Source organism: Pinus tabuliformis, chromosome 7, assembly GCF_031772625.1.
Source record: "Pinus tabuliformis cultivar Carrire ecotype Pingquan chromosome 7, CPIR1, whole genome shotgun sequence".
NCBI classification, from domain to species: Eukaryota; Viridiplantae; Streptophyta; class Pinopsida; order Pinales; family Pinaceae; genus Pinus; species Pinus tabuliformis.
The window spans coordinates 60,772,989-60,788,882 of record NC_142293.1 but is presented as its reverse complement, the minus strand read 5'-3'; the positions used below and the strand labels follow the sequence as shown (position 1 = coordinate 60,788,882).

Genomic DNA, 15,894 nt, shown 5'->3' with positions numbered 1-15,894 from the left:
CGTTATAAAACACTTTTGGATTTGCTCAATATTTCTCCAGGATTCTCTAGAGATGCTGCAACCCAAGACCTCACATCCATATAAGATAACAGGAGTGACTAAAGTTTCAAAGAGGAACTTCTTTTTATCCCACATTACGAGGTTTTCCGTTTTACAATTATTTTCAAGACCAAAATAAGCTTTCCACCCCCCATTAATCCTTTTCTCAATGTTATAGTTCCAGTTGAGCTTGTGATGAATATCAATTCCTAGGTACTTGTAAGAATACACTTCCTCCAAGTTATTATTGTCATACATAAAATTAGCGTAAGTGTCCTTAGATTTGATAATCATAACTTTTGTTTTGTCAGTGTTAACAGTCATACCCATGGTAGAGCATAAATCCTTAAGAAGCCTAAGTTGCTTATCAAGATCAGATAGGCACCTTGGGAGAAGAACAATATCATCAGCATAGAGAAGAAGGATGATGACTATCCCAGCTAAGATCGTGCCAGCACAACCTGCTTCCTCTAAATAACCTTCAAGCTTGTTGATGTAAATGCCAAATAGGGTAGGGGAGAGGCGACAACCTTGTTTAACTCCAATATTACATTTAATATCTTTCGACCACCCCTCATTGCTTTTTAGCTTGGTAATTACATTCTTGTATAATATTATAGTGACAACTCTCAACTCGAAAGGAACCTTTAGCTCTTCTAATCTATTCCAAAGGTTGTTTCTAGGAACTGTATCGAAATCCTTTCTAAAGTCCACAAAGCAACAAAGGAGATTGGATTTATCATTATGACATTCCTTCACAATGACCCTAAGTGTAACGAGGTGGTCTGTTGTTGAGTGATGCCTTCTAAAACCCACTTGGCCTTCAGCCCGCTTACCTTCACTTTCAAGCCATATGCTCAACTCCTTTTCCAAAATAATACCATATAACTTAGCTAAGAGAGGGTTGATCATAGTGGTCCAATAATTAGAGGGGTTATTTGTATCCCCACTTTTAAAAATAGGGATAATGAGGCTCTCAGTCCATGGTTTAGGGAACCCTTGCTTGACTGCTTGATTGAAAAGCTTGTGGATGTGGGGGATGAGGACATGACCTCCAATTTTTAAGATTTATGCCTGGTAACCTTCAATGTCCTTAGCTTTCCCATTTGCCAGGCATTTAACCCCAAAATCAATGTCTTCTAATGAGAAAACTTCTTTTGTTGTGAGCAGGGTTTCAAAGTTATCCATGACATTTGGAGATTCATAAAGCTTTTTAAGATAGGAATTCCAATCGTGTAAAGAAATTTTATTATTATCTTTAGTTTTCCTAGTCAGAATCTGCCTCCAAAATTTCTTAGGATCTACCTTAGAGAGGTGTAAGAGATTCTCTTGTCTTTTACAGGGATAGGAGGCCTGTATCGCCCACGTCGCTGGTAGGATTTGAATGCGGTTTAGTGTAAGGAAAGCGTTTAGCATTTTTAATAAGATAATGAGTTGTTATTAGTGTGATTTTTTGGAAAAAGAAATTTGGATTTTTACAGTTTAATTTCTCTAAAATTTGGCAAGAATTCATTGAAATTATAATTTTGATGGGTAACTCTGATAAAAGTTCCATAGAGATATTTCAGGGTGGTGAATCAATATATACAATCAAAAAAATAATTTAAATAACACAAAACAAATCAAGATGTCACCATAACTTCTTTACCAAAATTCCAATACCAGAAACTCCAAAAAATCACACTAAAAACAACTCCATAAAATAATACTTCTTAATTATCTAAATTATGTTTTTTAATTAAAACTAACTTTTCTAAAATTTTGAAAATATGTAAATTATCCAAATTTGAATTTCTTAAAACCACAAATTTTCAGCGCTTTCACCAAATTTCACGAAGAATCCTCCAAAATAAATCGCCCTCGTTAAATTCCTGCTTTGGGCACGTTTTAACGTCTTTAATTTGTTTCTCCACCATTTCTTGATTTAAGAAGTCAAATCATTATGGCGAAAGGGACACCCTTTTTTAAATGGTATGAAATTGTTCTACGACAATTAGGGTTTGAGAAATTACAAATTTGGCATATTTTGAAACATATCAAAAAAAAATAATGAATTAATTTCATTTTATGGGTCAAAATTCCAAAGTGCTTTTAGTCAAAAATGGCGAACACGTTTAGCATATGTCTTTGCTAATATCTGAAGATAGGTGGAAAGAATCCGCCGGAATGGTGTGCATCTTTGACTAACTACAATACCTGCAAATCTTTGTTCAACACGGCTCTCTGCGTTGCTGATAAACCCCGCCAATATATTCTAAACATTGAATCGAAAGAAAGTAATAGGCCCACTATGGAGAGCACTGGAAATTGTGGCGGCTTTCACGCCCTAGTCGTCCCGCTGTCGGGGCAAGGACATATCAATCCTATGATGCAGCTCGCAAAGAAGCTCACCTCCATGGGAATTTCCATTACATTTGTCCTCACAAACTCATGGCATCAAATCATCACTGACGCCCATTTGGGGCACGGTGTTGATGCATTCGCCCATGCTCGAAATCTTGGCCTCAATATTCGGATGGTGGCCATACCCAATTGCGTGCCTGGTGAGTTTGAGAGATGGAGTAAGATCCAACACTTCTATCGGTCGTTGGGTAACATGGAAAGCCTTGTGGAGGAGCTCATCCACGATCTTCATCGGCAACCCAATGTAACGCCCATCTCCTGCATCGTGGCCGACACTTACCTCACATGGGCAGTGCCTCTGGCCAAGAAGCTCAATCTGCTATCCATTTCTTTCTGGACGCAGAGCATCTCAATGTTTTCGATCCTTCACCATTCCGAATTAGGTGATCATGACTGTTTCCTTTCTGTAAGAAACTTTCCCTTCAAACCCTTATCCATTGATCATTTCTATTTTCTTCTGAATATTCTAATGATTTGTTCTTCCCCTTGCTGTGCAGTCCATCGTCAGGCGGGATCGGTAATTCACGTTCCAGGTGAAATCTCCATACAGCCTGCAGAACTTGGGTCATTTTTGAAAGACCCTTCAAACACCAGAGCTGTTGTTCAGTGTTTAGAAAGAGCCAGAGAAGCAGATTGGGTAGTAGCCAATTCCTTCCAAGCGTTAGAAGGCCATGTAGTGGAGGCTTTGTCAGAGAAATTGCAGGTATACTGTGTTGGCCCATTGCTGCCTTCGGCATACCTCGATCACTCAATCTCTCGCGACTTCGTTGTGGGGACGAGCTCGCGGGTAGAGATCGACTGCACAAAGTGGCTGGACGACCAGTGTCCTAAGTCGGTCATATACGTTTCGTTTGGCAGTTTAATCCCCGTGTCGGAAAGGCAGGTAGAGGAAATAGCAATGGGTTTGAAGGAGAGCGGCTACTGTTTTATGTGGGTGCTCCGACATCCCGGCCCGGAGGCCACCGAAGTCTCAGCCATGCTGCCGGACGGCTTTCTGAAGGAAACAAAAGAGTGAGGACTGATTGTTCCATGGTGCTCACAGCTGAAAGTGCTCAATCATCCCTCCATCGGTGGGTTTTTGAACCACTGCGGGTGTGTTGGGGATTTTTCTGGTAAAATCCCAAAAACAAAAAATACTGAACACACAGAGGCAATGCTCTGTTTCCTTCTCTCCACAGGATCTTTTGTGCACAGGGAAGCTTCAAAAAATTTGTCTGAGAACAGAGTATTACATACCCAGAAAAATGATTTCTATTCATTAAACATAAATGCCAGATACATATTCATCCTCTTTCACTCAGAGAGATTTACCAAAAATACATTCAACCAACAAAATATTTACTCTGTCTCCTCCTGAGAATTTACATTGCTGGTGTGTAAAGACCCATTTTCATTTACTGCTGTAAAACCCCTTTTACATTCACTGGTGTAAAACTATTTTTACACATACTGCTATAAAAATAATTTTTTTATATGCTTGCTCAACATAAAAATATTATGTGCTCCTGCACATTACAAAAAAAAACTTCCAGCACATAAAAAAATGTTACATGCTATGTTCTAAACCTTTCTTTTTCTTTGCACTGCTGTGCGACCCATACATACAAAATTAATCTCAAAAAAAACTTCATCACTCTACGCATTGCTGTGCGATGCATACACTCCTTGCATTATCCAAAAATGGCTTTTTCATTTTCATTAACCCCTTCACTATTGCACTGCTGTGCACACTTCAAATCTCTTCACAAAAGTCAACACAGGTTCTTTGCTACAGCAAAACTTCATTTCTATCTCCGTTCCCTTTTTTTTATTCACTCGTGCGTGTGCTAAGTGGCTTTATTTCAGAATGGTCAACTCATAAAAATATTCACAAAACATATGCGCTCCCCTGTTTTCTTTATCTTGCACTACTGTGCAACACCAAAGTTCTCCATTCCCCTTCTTCGTTCCCCTTTTTTTTATTCATATGTGCGTGTGTTCTCGAAATGGTCAACTCTACAATAAAAAACATAACATATATAATATATGCCATAATAAACATAAAAACATAAATACTTCACCTACGCATATGACAATTTATTAAATGCCTTCATATCAAAACTGCGGTCAACCAATCTTTAATTTTACTCCACGCAATGTCATTAATGCTGGCTCGTATGCTACTTTGGTTGATGGACGGCGGAGGATGATCAAGCAAATCGGACGGCTGGAATGAATATCGGGAGGCTCCTTTGTGCTGAACATTAGCGTCCGATAAACCAGTACGGAAGAAAAAATGGCTGAGGACGCGTGGCTAAATTTCACTGGATCAGACTCGACTGTCCGGAAACTGCTTTCACCGCAAAAGCGGTCCGAAATGCATCAGACGGTTTGCTGGTTTCGCTGAGCGGTTTCGGGGTTGTACGTGCTGGCTGAGTTGCTGTCCACGCTGCGTCCACGGTGCCTGCAGTTGGAATTAATATTCCAACACTCCCCTTTAATTTCAACTGTTGGGCATTCAATCATACCCAAACACTTCCTCACATAGAGGGATTCACCAACTGCTGTTACAAGAATATCTTCCTCACATAGAGGGATTCACCTGAGACTGTGCTTAAGAGCACCTTAGTCATGACAGAGGGATTCACCTGAGACTGTGCTGAAGAGCACCTTCCTCATGACAGAGGGATTCTCCAACATGCTTTCTTCAGAGGCACTTCAATCTGTATCTTACATTCATTTAGCACATACGCGCTGCAGCATATTGCCTTTTGTTTTCTCAACAGAACAAGTGCAAAGATTTCACGCAGTTGTGTTTTCTTTGCATTACATTTCACTTGCGCTACTGCGTATTCCCTTCCTGTTGTTTTCACAATGAACAACAACCAAAACTTCACGTTGCTGCCTGCTCCCCTTCATTGATTACAATCGCATTGTTGTTGTGTCTCACTTGCATTTCAGATGCAAACAACAAAAACTGCATTCATATGCGTTGCTGCGCTTTTACCTTCTCTCTCAACAGACAACCACAAAACGTACATTACAATCCATATCTGCACCGCTGTGCATTTTTCTTTTTCTGTGCTCCTTTACGCTGCTGCGTCTACTCTGCTTTCTGTCTTCAAAATTAACACTGCTGAAGCATTGTTGTGTCTGCACTGCTGTGCATTTTTCAAAAACAAAATACTATGTCTCTTCTGGAACAATTACTCTGTCCCAGCTTACAAATTTACACTCCTGTGTGTAAATATTTCTTACATTCACTGATGTTGCATATATTGCATTTCAGTTCAATGAACAACACACTCACTGCACTTACATTTACTGCTGTAAGAAAAATTTCTTTTACATGTGCTGCTGCCCATTACATTTCGTTTCTTCAACAAAAAAAACTTCATGCTGCTGCATTTTTCATATTCACATTGCTGTGTGTTTTTACTACATATTCTCCGACAATAAAAACAAAACTTACATTACCCTTTTCACTGCTGTGTGAAAAATTTCATTGCATTCTCAAACACTGGGCATTTACGCTCTGCTGTGTTTTGCCCTCTTCTCATTACCACAAAAAAAATTTCACTTCTGCACACTGCTGCATGTTTTTCTTCCTTTTGTTTTCAAAATGGACAATAACCAAAAAACTTCACTGCACTTACATTCGCACTGCTGTGCGTAAAAACATTTTCTTTTCACCGCGCTGCTGCACTTCACATTTCAACGCTGCCCCTTTTTCTTCTCCGCACTTCTGTGCATATTGCATTGCATATGTGATAAAAAAAATTACATTTTTCAACACCGCTGCGTATTACATTTCAGAGGGATTAACAAAAAGATTTCATTTGCGCTCTGCTGCACTGCAATACATCCTCCACGCAATCTTCATGCCCTGCAGACTTTTCTTCTCTGCTTTTATGGCAAATTTAATTCCATATCTCTCCCCTATAACAAGATCTTCATCAAAGAATGACTGTTAAAACAGTTCAGCAATAATGATCAATAATTACAGGCTCCCCCTAACTGTATGCATTGTCTTCTTTCAGCGAAGTTTTCTCAAAAGAAACTTAGATCGACTGACGAGCTCAAGGGAATTTCAGACTGTATTTCCTTCCTTCTCCATACTTGTGTAACTTTCTTCTTTTGCATGGGTCTAGCTTGCGTAGGAGCGCATGTTAAGTTACAATCACGTGCCATATGCCCAATGTTATGACACTTGAAGCATTCTACATTGTTCATGAATAAAATTTCATGATTTCTTCTTGTAAAATTGTTTCTTGGAGATTGTCGGAGACTACAGCATCTATCTCTATGAAATGCTCTACAGTCTTTTGCCTTATGACCAAAGTTTGAGCAAGAATAACAATAACCAAAAAATGAACTTTGGTACCTGGGAGATGGAGGTTTCCTTGATGTACTTCTGAAGCCTTGCTGCCTTGAGATCCTTTGATGATAACCATTGCCTCTTACCTCTTTAACATCAGCTACATTTCTTCTTGGAGTTGGTTTTCTGCTTGGAGTAGGATTTCTTCTATTGTAGCCTTGATTTTTCTCCTTGCCTTTGCTGGAACTAGGAGCATCACCATTTCTTTCTGCCTTCTTCACATCTCCTTTGCTTAAAGCATTTTCATTCTTGTTTGAGGGTTCACCTACATACCCAAGTCCTGATTTATCAGATGGAGATCTGTGATAACTAAGCATGTCATCCAAGGCTTGAGAGCTCTTCATGATTTTGTTCATCCCTTCAAACTTTTTCCTGAGGAGGACAATCTCTTCTTCCAATCTTTCACACTCATTATTTTTCTTTGCAAGTTGTTCCTCAGTTTCTTCCTTGCTACGAGTAGCTTCAACTGCTACTATTTTAAGGGAGATGATATCTGACTTCATTTTGGAGATTTCTGCTTGACTGCTCTCCATTTTATTTTCAGCTCCTTGTGCCTGCTTCCTGGCTTCTTGTAATTCAAACTTAAGGGAGGAGACCTCTGCCTTGTACTGTCCAATCTCTTCTACAAGTTTGTTCACTCTCTTGTGCCTTTTTTCAAGCTGACTTGACAATATATCTTCCTGCTTATTTGCTTTATTCAACTGATTTGTCATTGATATGACTTCTTCATGATGATTCCTCTTGCTTTCATCAAGTTCCTTCTTAAGCTTGACGAGCTCTTCATCCCTTTCTTTTACTTGAAGCTTGATGAGGTCAACCTTCTCATTTTCAGCTTCTATGATGGGTTCAGAATTTCCTTCTTGACTGATGGTCATGGTCAGTGCTCCCTTTGCATGAAGGTCATGAAGTCTGTCCCATATATCCTTTGCTGATGAATATTTTCCTAGATTCTTCTTTACAGAATCAGGCAGTCCATCCAAGATTATTTTTGTTGCTTGTGCATTACACTCCTTGGATTCTCTGTCCATCTTGCTATCATCAATCACTGATTCCCAAATTTCAATCCCTTGAGACTGTAAGACAGTCCTCATTTTTATTTCCCACATATCAAAATTTCCATTAAACCTTGAAGCTTCAAATAGAATTCTTTCAAATAGATTGTCTTCTATTTTAATAGAAGAGGGAGACACATTTTTAGGAGGATTGGAGGCTTTCTTCTTTGACCTTGCCATTCTTAACTATGTTTAAAATACCTGACTGTGTTTTTAAAATGACTCACTGTTTCTTCAACAGCAACACAAAAAATTAATCTGAGAAATACCCGAATCATTTTGCGTGAGACTTCACACTGCTGGAGAAGCTTTTACTGCTGCAACAACAGTCTTTCCTTCAGCTTCTTTGACACCTTCAAAGAGCCTGGATTGGCTCTGTCACCGTCAAAGAGCCTGGACTAGCTCTGATACCACTGTTGGGGATTTTTTTGGTAAAATCCCAAAAACAAAAAAAACTGAACACACAGAGGCAATGCTCTGTTTCCTTCTCTCCACAGGATCTTTTGTGCACAGGGAAGCTTCAAAAAATTTGTCTGAGAACAGAGTATTACATACCCAGAAAAATGATTTCTATTCATTAAACATAAATGCCTGATACATATTCATCCTCTTTCACTCAGAGGGATTTACCAAAAATACATTCAACCAACAAAATATTTACTCTGTCTCCTCCTGAGAATTTACACTGCTGGTGTGTAAAGACCCATTTTAATTTACTGCTGTAAAACCCCTTTTACATTCACTAGTGTAAAACTATTTTTACACATACTGCTGTAAAAATAATTTTTTTATATGCTTGCTCAACATAAAAATATTATGTGCTCCTGCACATTACAAAAAAAACTTCCAGCACATAAAAAAATGTTACATGCTATGTTCTAAACCTTTCTTTTTCTTTGCATTGCTGTGCGACCCATACATACAAAATTAATCTCAAAAAAAACTTCATCACTCTACGCACTGCTGTGCGATGCATACACTCCTTGCATTATCGAAAAATTGCTTTTTCATTTTCATTAACCCCTTCACTATTGCACTGTTGTGCACACTTCAAATCTCTTCACAAAAGTCAACACAGGTTCTTTGCTGCAACAAAACTTCATTTCAATCTTCGTTCCCTTTTTTTTATTCACCCGTGCGTGTGCCGAGTGGCTTTATTTCAGAATGGTCAACTCATAAAAACATTCACAAAACATATGCGCTCCCCTGTTTTCTTTATCTTGCACTGTTGTGCAACACCAAAGTTCTCCATTCCCCTTCTTCGTTCCCATTTTTTTTATTCATATGTGCGTGTGTTCTCGAAATGGTCAACTCTACAATAAAAAACATAACATATATAATATATGCCATAATAAACATAAAAACATAAATACTTCACCTACGCATATGACAATTTATTAAATGCCTTCATATCAAAACTGCGGTCAACCAATCTTTAATTTTACTCCATGCAATGTCATTAATGCTGGCTCGTATGCTACTTTGGTTGATGGACGGCGGAGGACGATCAAGCAAATCGGACGGCTGGAATGAATATCGGGAGGCTCCTTTGTGCTGAACATTAGCGTCCGATAAACCAGTACGGAAGCAAAAATGGCTGAGGACGCGTGGCTAAATTTCACTGGATCGGACTCGATTGTCCGGAAACTGCTTTCACCGCAAAAGCGGTCCGAAATGCATCAGACGGTTTGCTGGTTTCGCTGAGCGGTTTCAGGGTTGTACGTGCTGGCTGAGTTGCTGTCCACGCTGCATCCACGGTGCCTACAGTTGGAATTAATATGACCAACAGGGTGGAACTCCATTTTAGAGAGCATCTCGTTGGGCATTCCCCTTCTGGGATTCCCTCTAGGGAATGACCAATACACCAACTGCAAACTCTTAGCCGATGAACGGAAAATTGGACTGAGATTGAAGAGTAGTAATGATACTGAAAAGGTTATTGGGAGGGAAGAAATAGCAGAAAAAGTGAGGAGATTGATGGAAGGGGAGGAGCTAAGGAGGACGGCAGAGAGACTGAGAGATGTAGTGCAGATGGAAGTTAAGAAAGGAGGAACTTCCAACAAAAATCTGGAATTTGTTGCAAATGGGTTGAAGACCAAACTCAGGTGACGAACAGTGCTGGCAGATCTGAATATTGATTTTCTAATTTTGATCTCTGTGTAAATTTTCAAGGCATCTTGAACGGTTAATCATACTACTTTTTTATAATTTGGTTTGGTTCAACGAGTAATCACATTATTTCTTTATAATCTGGTTTCATCGAATTCTGCTGCAACTGTTTCAGGTTAAATGGTCGAGGCTGTGAGAAATGCCTCACTCATTGTTTCCAATAAATAATTGACTTGGATATATGGATCGGTTTACCAAATGTTTGAAGTAAGAAAAATTATTTATGGTTATTCTACCATAAAGAAATATTATTATTAATCAGCCTACATCATTTCGTGATATTTATGAAATTAATTAATGTTAAAATATATATCTGATTTATTATTATTATTTTTAATCATTTTACATTTATATATTTATTTTGAAATAATATTTTTGAGGTGGATACAAAGATTTAATATCCACATAATATTTATGCTAGATGGTTGACATTTATTTTAAATATATTTATACTCTTTTGTTTTTCAATTTAATTTTTAAGAAGTCATGTTTCTAAGTTTTATTAAAATAGTCTTATTTGGTAAAAAAAATATTTTCAGTTGTTGTTGTTCCTGTTTTAGTAATCTTCTTTGCTGGTTTATTTTAGAATAAGTTTTCAAATTTTAATTTAATTGTCAATAATTATTAGATAGATGGTAGGGTCTAACTTTCAATAAATATTCTAGAATAGTTTTAACATTAGTCACAAACAAAAAGTTGAGATTTATCTCAAAACCATTTATATCCTTTCTTCCGTTTAAATTGAATTGGTTAATTAAAAAAATGTCACATGAACAAATGTAGTATGAAATGAGTTATGGTTTGTTGGACATCTAGTATTGATAATCCATAATATTGGAAGATGGCATTATAAAAACATCTATTTACAAGTTAATAATTTCCATAGTAAAATGGAGGTGAATATTCATCATTAAAGAGCTTGTTATATGTTTTTTTTAAATGTAAATATGTTTACTTTATATATTTATTCTTTTTATAATCAATAATAATAATACTTTAAAATAAAGTTATAATTTAGTTAAATCCTAGCAATGTGAGGTGTATCCATTATTTTGATGCTTATAATTATTTAATTTATATGGTTTTCTTAGTTATATGTTTTTTCTTAAACCTATACATTTTTAATCTTATATTAAAAATTTTATAATAATAAAATAATTTAAAATAAAGTTATAATTTAGTTAATTTTTTTTTTTTTTTTTTTTTTTTTTGGCAATATGAGATGTATTGTGAGGTGAATGACTTACAACCTACTATAGATTGATGCCTATTGGCATTTCTAAACCCTTGACAATATAAGATGTATAATAATATAAACTTGTGATGTATATCTTTTATGCTTTTTTTAGTTAATTAATTTTAAAATTCAATAACAATTTGTATCAATTGCAAATTTGATCTATGAATTCTATACAATCTAAGAGTCCTAGATTGTAAATCCATTTATATGGTTTAAAATATACTTTAAGTAACCAAAAAGTTACAATTTTGTAAAAAATAAATCACCAAATTTTAAGAAAAAAAATATAATTAATTACTATAAAAAATTAATTTTGTTAAAAATACTATAAAATAATAGTTCATTTTAATTATATGAAAATTTAAATTTAATCCTCAAATATTTGTAGTCAAAGGTTTCTGGTGTGACTCTTAGCTCCACAATTCCTCAAACCTTAGCCTTTTCCTCTTGCTTTTGCTTCCACTACACTTTTAGTAGCTTGTTGCCATGCTTCTGCTTGGCATAGTCATTTTCGTCCTTCCTCTCTGCAAAACTTGGCAACGATGCCCGAGTTGAGAGCTTGGCTTTGGTCCCAAACCAACAGGAAAAGAAGTAGACCCCTCCTGTCTACCTCAAAAAAACCAAAGATATTCTAGAGGTAGAAATACTAGCACATAGACTCAATGCAAGAGTTCAACACATGAAGGACCACCCGATGATTTGTAAATTCATTGGCATTTGGTCAATAGAGAAAGCCCTCATCAGTTGGATAAATGCCAAGTGGAAACCAAGGGCACATTGTGACTTCCATTTGGGGTCAAAAGGATTCTTCACCTTGGTCTTATGCAATGGAGGAATAAAGGTTGTGGTTAACAAGTGCCATGGATTAGAGAGGTCACAAAGGATGAGGACAAAGGAAAGTCTTATATATTTTCTAGAGTTATATATAAGAATCTTGAGTAGTAAAACTAGGAAGGGCTAAAACACATGAGAAATAATGTAAATCCAGAAAACTCGCCAGGGGTTTAGAGTCGAGTTAAGGGAGATGAGCTTGGGGAAGAGAACACCACCACAATGTTAGAGATAAAAAAATAATATAAGATAAATAATGAAAACAATCACACAACAACAATACACATATGAGATGAGCTTGGGGAAGAGACCACCACCACAATGTTAGAGATAAAAAAATAATATGAGATAAATAATGAAAACAATCACACACCAACAATACATATAAACCATGCACAATGATTTACTCTAAAAAATCACAACTAGGGAAAAACCATCCAACAATAGACCTATTATAATCTTATAACTTAAAAGCAACCAAGTCTACCAACGTCTTAGCTTGACCAAGTGATCCCTCCACTTAACTAGGACACATTAAAATAGAAAACCCTCAAACCTTTTAAAAAATTCTTCATATGTAATCCATAGACTCTAATACCATGAATACCAAACAATGTACTCAAAAATATCATTATGAACCATAACTTTTTCACCTAATCAAATTAAACACACCACTATAATTACTTCTTTATTTTCCATAAATAATATTCCCAAAAATATCAACTTAAACTTAACAACTTTCTCACTCAAACAAATTTACCCTAACACACCATTATATTAAACCAAACCCACCATTATATTAAACCATATTACTTCTTTATTTCTCATAAACATTGTGCTTCTGCGTTTAGGAAAAAAAAAAAAATGCCCTAGCTTACTTCGTATTGATATCCATGCAAAGTGAACTCCTCAAAACGCATGGGGGACGTCCTTGTCAGAAAAAAAATTGACACCTCGTTCACGAGAGGAGGTAAACATGGTTTTCAGATTCAATACGTCCTAATGAAACCCCATTTGGGTAAATATTGATTTCATATTCAATACGGTAATGTTAATGCTAACCATTACCTATCTTGGAGGAGATGCAATTGTTTAATGTTTGAAGTGTTTACTAATTGGAATCGAAAGAGTGTAGCAATTTGTTCGAGTGTCACTTGGAAATTTTGATCATTTGTTTTGAGTGACATCGTTTTAAAAATTTATTTCATTATTTTTGTTTTATATATTTTATTTTATTAGTGTTAAGAACATATATATAATTCTTTTTTATATTTGATTTACAAGTTAGTTAATATATTTTTGGTATTATATGATAATAAGAAATTTGATTTTAGACATCCTCCACACTACTCTAATTAGTTATTGATTCATCATGATAAAAAATAAAACAAAAAATAAATGAAAATACATATATATAACACTTACATAAAAGAAAATTAAAAAAAAACAAGGTAAGGAGGGTATCATCATTAAGAGGCAATGCAATTATTAGACTTTTTTGCTTGATATATAAATGGAAGGCTAAGAGCTAGAAAGAAATTAAAAAAACAAGGCAAAGAGGGTATCATTATTAAACCTCAATGCAATTATTATACCTTTTTGCTTAATATATAAATGGAAGGCTAAAAACTCGAAAGTATTATTATTAAGCATCTTGAGAGAAATTTTTGTTTATTTTTTAGATATTTCTTGATAATGTTGATAAAAATATTTGAAATATAAATTTTGAATATCCAATTTACACATTTAAATATTAAATCCGTTTATATATTTAAAATTACATTTTAAATAACTAAAATTTATAATTTCAACTAAAATTAAATTATCCAATTACATTTAAAAAATAAAGCATATAATAAAAAAAACATTTAATAATAAAATAAAAAACATTTATCAATGAGACTTAAAAAAGACCGTTATTAAAAATAAACGAGTATGACCAAAGGGAAAACGCGGTCTCAATAAATAGTGCGAGGAATGGATGGAAGGCATGGGATAAAAAGATCATAGAGGAGAGTGGGATGTTATTACAGATACGGTGGATCTGCAAGTTTGTCGGAAAAAAACGTGGACAAGCTGACTTTAATGTTTTTATTTTTTATTTTGTTGCGAAATATTAACTGAATTTTAATTTTTTTTTTTTTTTTTGTGAAATATTAAGTGAAATAAATTTTTTTAAAGTAGGAATTGTCTTAAAAGGTGCAAATAATTGATAGGTTTGTTTAAGTGTTTTGCAGTTATAGACATATGTTGGCATTGTTAACGCACTAACTAGGTGTTAAGTCCCCGTTCAATTTCTCACCTTATTTGGGTGCTATTCTTGAACATGATCAACCGAACTTACAAAAAATAGTACATTGTCTTCAAATGATAAACATTTACCATGTGGGTACCTATAATGTGGATGCATACACATGGGAAATTCAATATTAACCTAATTGAAAAATTTATTATTATTAAGTTAAGAATTTTATAAATAAAAATAAATCAATCTTATGGGTCTAATTGTGAAATTATTTTATAAATAAAAAATAAATAAATCTTGTGTGTCTACTTGTGAACAAATAGATGATTATTATTACATTGGTATGGTGTTCCCCCTTGAATTAATAAATTTAGAATATCAAATCTCATAGCTTGAGCTGAGCTATTACATATTTTGCACAAATATGCGAGGGTGAATGAAAGAAATGAGCCATTTTGTCTTTTCAACAAATACAATTGACCACAACCAACAATCTTGAGATGAAAATTGAGTATAATTGAGTTCTTCAAATACTTGAAATCTGATCTGATTGAATATCTATCTGTACACATATCTGTAATATGGTTATTGAAAAGCAAATTTTATCTGATCTGATTGAATATCTATCTGTACACATATCTGTAATATGGTTATTGAAAAGCAAATAATGTGAAAATATTTTGGCTAGCTTAATGCCATCTTATTCCTTAAGCCTTGTCCCTTGTTGACATACAACTACTGCAACAACTCTGGCAGCTAAATTACACAAGCCTTTCAAATTCGACGACCTTTTCAGAATTTCATATAAAATTCCAGTCGCATCAACATCACTTGCTCCACAAGTATATACACGAATGCTGAATTATAAGATCCCTGCACAAAATAACATCATAGGCACGATCTTACAAATGAAAAAAATAATAAAGAAACTATTATTTTTTTTACTTTGACACTTATTCCCTTTTGATAACAAAAGGAAACCATTCTCAACGTTCTACAGAGAGCTCGGTCACCAATTTCCCATCCAACTAAGCTTGCCTTTGTTATTGGGTGGGACATTTTCCATTCTCTATCTGATATTTCTTTTTTTGAAGCTTTACAGAATAGATCTCCCTAGTTTGGAGGTTTTGGTCCCTAAAAGCTATCTTACTAATTTTATAGTTGTATGAATATGAGAGAATTGGATATATGAACAATAAGTTGTATAGCATGATCAAAGGCCTAAAAATATTTGAATCTAATAATTTATTTTCACAAACTTAAGATTCAAATTTTAAATATGGTGAAAATAAAAATCATTGAATAAGAAAAATACGCAGTGAGGGAGAAATGTTGAGCGAGAGGAAGAATGTTTGTGGTGGATACAATAAAAGCAAGCATTATTCCACAACATGATCCTTCAAAGTCGGAATAAGCATGGAAAGAGATTTATAAATTATAACATATATTTCACACAAAATGAAGTTGACAATCACCTCCTCATTCGAGCCTTGTGCTTCCACGTCTCTTGTTGTATTTGTTCTTTCTTCATTTCTAACAATTTGGGTATTCTTAAAAA

General features: G+C 35.0%; 1 pseudogene; it reads left to right on the top strand.

Annotated features, from left to right (window-relative positions):
* Positions 1-2,329: 2,329 nt before the first annotated feature.
* Positions 2,330-10,226, top strand: LOC149245201 (UDP-glycosyltransferase 86A1-like; annotated as a pseudogene).
* Positions 10,227-15,894: the final 5,668 nt, after the last annotated feature.